Source organism: Bufo gargarizans, chromosome 6 (assembly GCF_014858855.1).
Source record: "Bufo gargarizans isolate SCDJY-AF-19 chromosome 6, ASM1485885v1, whole genome shotgun sequence".
Classification (NCBI taxonomy): domain Eukaryota; kingdom Metazoa; phylum Chordata; class Amphibia; order Anura; family Bufonidae; genus Bufo; species Bufo gargarizans.
In genome coordinates this window covers 76,570,160-76,575,441 of record NC_058085.1, presented here as the reverse complement: position 1 = coordinate 76,575,441, position 5,282 = coordinate 76,570,160, and the positions used below count along the sequence as shown (strand labels likewise).

At 42.7% G+C, this 5,282-nt stretch overlaps 2 non-coding genes across 2 annotated transcripts; one reads left to right on the top strand and one right to left on the bottom strand.

Annotated features, from left to right (window-relative positions):
• Window positions 1-2,350: 2,350 nt before the first annotated feature.
• On the bottom strand, window positions 2,351-2,546 carry LOC122942644. The gene has a single exon (XR_006390612.1). It is a non-coding gene; the product is annotated as a U2 spliceosomal RNA (small nuclear RNA).
• A 740-nt stretch (window positions 2,547-3,286) lies between these two features.
• LOC122942640 lies at window positions 3,287-3,484 on the top strand. Its single transcript, XR_006390608.1, has one exon. It is a non-coding gene; the product is annotated as a U2 spliceosomal RNA (small nuclear RNA).
• Window positions 3,485-5,282: the final 1,798 nt, after the last annotated feature.

Below are 5,282 nucleotides of genomic sequence, written 5' to 3'. Positions count from 1 at the left end.
CTCCTTCACCTTTTTTCTGTCTTTTAGAACCATGAGGGTCTTCATCAATTTGCAATTCTTCATCACTCAACATTCTCTGTCCAGGAGTTATGGGGGGGTCTGAGTCACATTCACCTCCACATTCTCCCATTTGCAAATCCATATCCTCTCCTTCCCCCACCACATAGTCTGGACATTCCTCCACATCACTTACATCACTGCTAGAAATAGGTCCTCCTAACACTGCTGTAATTGCTTCCACAGACTCCTGGGACCTCTCTTTTTTCTTCTTTTTCCCAGAAGCCCTCTGCCCCTCCCCTTTTTTTGAATTTCCCGCCAAAACAGTCTCCCCCTCCATCTTTTCAACAAACACAGTCTCCATTTTGTTTTCCACACCACTACTTTGCCCACCACTTCCATCACCACTCTCATTAACAATATTCTCAACAATCACACTTGTACCACTTTTAACACGATCAGCATAAGACCCACCTCTCATCTTCTGCACACTTTTTTTATTCTCAACAATATCCGCACGTGATTGTCTGGTATTGAAATACGGACATTTTCGCGCTAAATGGTCCCCACCTCCACACACATCACAAAACCGCTTCTCCACACAATCCTTCACCACATGACCGGTCTTCCCACAATTCCTACACACATCACCTTTAACCGGACACTCCTCCTGCAAATGGCCATAAGTCAGACAGTGCCTACAGTACTTCAATTGCCCTTGATAAAAACAAAAGCCCCTCTCTCCACCGATAGAAAAAACTGCAGGAACCGCAACATCTTTTTTAAACTTAACAAAAAACCTTCTCTTGCCATTTAAATATCCATGCTTGTTCGTCAACCTCTGATCAAAGCTTACTTCATCACAGTAACGCCTCAAAAAGGTAGCCACAGTCAGGTCATCAACTTTAGGATTGTACATATGAACTATGATAGCTTGTCTCACCATTTGAAACGAAGGTAATATTTTGACGTGATCCAAGAATTCCGGCTTCCTTTCTTCTTTCATCTTCACCAAATCCATGTAAACTCTCTGGCAAAGCCCCTCGGAACAAACGGTTAAATCAAATATACCTTGTTTTGGAAAATCCTGCAAAGCAAGCACATCCTTTACCTTTAGGTATGTAAGTTTCTTCAACAACTCTCCCACGATCCGGTCCAATCCGATACTCATCCGATATCCATCCTTCACCTCCAAACGCACAGTGTCCTCGAGACCTCGAGACATCTTGATAAAGCGCAGGTTCACACCGAAGTTTCACCCACAGATCGCCCCCGTCAACACCCAGGGCCCCCCGAAAAGGAGGACCCCGATATCTTCCTACCGACCAAGACCAAGCACAGTATCTCCCGACACTACACTTGATCTTAGCCAACAGGCCGAGAAGCGATAACCCGGTCAGCCTCGACAACGGGGCCGCTTATCGCCAATGTGGAGCACTTCTCAAGGCAACAGCCTACAGGCGCCAGCCCCAGACACAGTCCGGGAGGCTTCTTTCTCTCACAAACCAGGGAAAATCACCAGCATGCTCCTCTTCGTGTTCGCCATCTGCATAGCTCCGCCCACCACTTTTGGTCACGCCCCAATTCCTGGTGCCAAAGCACGCCAAGCAGAAAAACTGATAAGGAGTGAATGGAGAGTAGTGAAAAAAAAAAAAGGTATGCATTGTTCATTGTGATGTCATGGCCTCATTGTTGAGTGTTCCATTAAGGCTCTTGTGATGTCATCCACTGACCTGACCTTACTTGACCTCTGACCTGACAAGCCCCTTGTGACACGTGTAGTGTTCCGTCCATTGGCCAGACAAGGTAGGTCCAGCTGTTGCTGATACATAGGAAGTGCTGGAGTACTTTTTAGCCTCCAAGTCATCCATCCAGTTTAAAAGATCCACTAAAGCACTAGAAAAGCAAATTGGTTACATCCAGCATACTTGCTACAAAAGGGTCAATTCCCAGGAACAACTCAGCAGCCTGCACAGGTGTGCACAACAGGCCTAAATCAAAACCAAAGGTGCGTGGAGTGGAGGTCCAAACACTTTATTCAGGTGATATCCAAACACTTCATTTAGGTGATAAGCCAATTAACCCATCAGTCTTAATTGGATTTGGGGTGTGATGAGAGGTGACTGGCTGGCTGGGTTGCTTGGTTCTGGAACAAACCCACACACAGCTGATGCAATTAGGAGATTGACAGACTAGATGCAGGTAGGCAGAAAGCAGCACAGCACAGCCCTCACAGAGGAGAAGCTGAAGTGCAGACTCCTGAGGCAGGACACAGCAACTTTACACTTGCTGGCTGGAAGGATGCTTGCAATCCATCTCTCAATTTCATTCTGTTCTTTTTATACTGGATTACAAAGGGTGCACCGGTCCTGGAGGTACTGCAATACCAGGTCAATGCATGGAGTGGACAGAGCAAGCTCTTTTTCCATCTCCCTGTTCGAAAAATCCATTTAATATATGGTCCCCAGATAGGGGACGTATCAGATATTAAACTGATAAGAACAGATAAGGTTTCAACACAATTTTATTCATCAGAAAAACATAAATAAATATAACAACTGAAGTAAAAAAAATTGCAGACATAAAATAAGGATAAAACTTGAGGACATAATTACTATTGTACAATGGAATTCCATAAAGACAGACACCACATTGTTGCTGCTTCTTTTTGACCAAGGTGCTTCTTGTCTCTCAAATAATAAATATACATTTCACTTAAAGCAATTTTAATACAATCATTAGAATTAATAAAATCATGTTTAAAAATTAAAATATTTCTGACTTTCCATAAGGCACTTTTAAAACAATTAATTATTGTCCAACATAAAATCTGCTGCTGCTTTGGGCTAGGGCAAGTAAAAAGACCATAAAAAATACACTCAAAATTTAGATCTTTTAAACCACATATCCATTTTAATAATGGGCCCGTCTTTCTCCAAATCTCCTGTGCAAAAGGACAATTCCAGAAAAGGTGCATGACTGACTCATCGTCCCCACATCTTTGTCTCGGACACCTGGCTCTCGCCACCAGTCCTCGCCTATGCTGGAACTCACGAGTAGGGAGGCACTGGTGGACGATTGCCCAGGCAAGATCTTTATGAATGTTTGCTAAAAATTTCCCGAAGACATTACGCCATACCGTCTTTGATCTTGCCTGCGAAAAGTTTGAGACAGTCAGCACCTCCTTCTTTTTCCTGTAGATCAATGGAATTCCATTGTACAATAGTGATTATGTCCTCAAGTTTTATCCTTATTTTATGTCTGCAATTTTTTTTACTTCAGTTGTTATATTTATTTATGTTTTTCTGATTAATAAAATTGTGTTGAAACCTTATCTGTTCTTATCAGTTTAATATCTGATACGTCCCCTATCTGGGGACCATATATTAAATGGATTTTTCGAACAGGGAGATGGAAAAAGAGCTTGCTCTGTCCACTCCATGCATTGACCTGGTATTGCAGTACCTCCAGGACCGGTGCACCCTTTGTAATCCAGTATAAAAAGAACAGAATGAAATTGAGAGATGGATTGCAAGCATCCTTCCAGCCAGCGAGTGTAAAGTTGCTGTGTCCTGCCTCAGGAGTCTGCACTTCTGGTCCCCCAAAATGTCAGGCTCAAATTCTTGAAGCCCCAAGAGCCTGCCAGTTTTCTTAAGTACCGCATAATGCTTTGGGGGACACAGAAGCACAGGAGAGTCTAAAGGGATTCTGAAGCATCTTTTAAAAACCATTCCCACAGCATATTTTAAAAAATAACTAAAAGTGCCCTTGGAACTATACAATCTAAACCAAAAACAGAAATACTTAATATAAAAGAAGGTAAAAAGGTTCGGCACATCTCTTCCCCCGTTATATTTATTTTTATACAATAATTCCCTCCTTAACTTTTCCATCTTTGACCGCCATAAAAAAGTAAAACATAATCTGGTTAGTTTTTTAATGTACAAAGATGAAGGCGGGAACACCATTGCTACATATAACATTATGGGAATTAAAACCATATTTATTATTAAAACCTTTCCTTCCATAATTAAATTCCTTAAATTCCACATTTAAATTTTCTTTTCCATTTTTCCTATTGCCAAATCCCAATTTAAAATCCCATCGTTAGCTTGGTTAAAAGTTATCCCTAAAATCTTAATACTGTCCTGCTGCTTGTTAACTCCAGGGGTTATGGCGGAGTCCCAGGAACCAATATTAAAACAGTCGCATTTATCTACATTAAGTTTAAAACCAGAGGCCTCACAAAAGAAGGTTGTAGTCCTAAGGGCTCTACGCAGGGATGGAGAATCTGAGCATAGTATTGTTATGTCATCCATATAGCCTAGGACTTTAACCTGGTCTCCTCTCCCTCCTGGTATTGGCACTCCTCTAATTACCTTGTCCTTCCTGAGGAGTGCCAACAGGGGCTCTATTGCACATATAAAAAAGAGAGGAGACAAAGGGCACCCCTGTTTAACCCCAGATAAAAGTGGTACTTCTTTTGTTAAAAAAACATTAATAGAAAATTGGCTAAAACAGGACTGGTATAAAAGCTTAATACGACTTAAAATTTTAAGAACAAGCTAACTTTTTAAGAACAAGGAAAAGGTACTCGTGGGATACTCGGTCGAACGCCTTTTCAAAGTCTAGGGATAAAATAACTAAATTTTGATTTCTGTCTTTAACCCCTTAGGGACTTATGACTTACCATTACAGCATGGAATGTTGAATCCTTAAGGACCCATGACTAGGGATGAGCGAACTCGAACTGTATAGTTCGGGTTCGTACCGAATTTTGGGGTGTCCGTGACACGGACCCGAACCCGGACATTTTCGTAAAAGTCTGGGTTCGGGTTCGGTGTTCGTCGCTTTCTTGGCGCTTTTTGAAAGGCTGCAAAGCAGCCAATCAACAAGCGTCAAACTACTTGCCCCAAGAGGCCGTCACAGCCATGCCTACTATTGGCATGGCTGTGATTGGCCAGAGCACCATGTGACCTAGCCTCTATTTAAGCTGGAGTCACATAGCGCCGCCCGTCACTCTGCTCTGATTAGCGTAGGGAGAGGTTGCGGCTACGACAGTAGGGCGAGATTAGGCAGATTAACTCCTCCAAAGGACTTGATTAATCGATTGATCTGCAGCTGTGCATCATTGAGCTGCTGAAATTCAATTGCTCACTGTTTTTAGGCTGCCCAGACCGTTTGTCAGTCACTTTTTTCTGGGGTGATCGGCGGCCATTTTGTGTCTTGTGGTGCGCCAGCACAAGCTGCGACCAAGTGCATTTAACCCTCAATGGTGTGGTTGT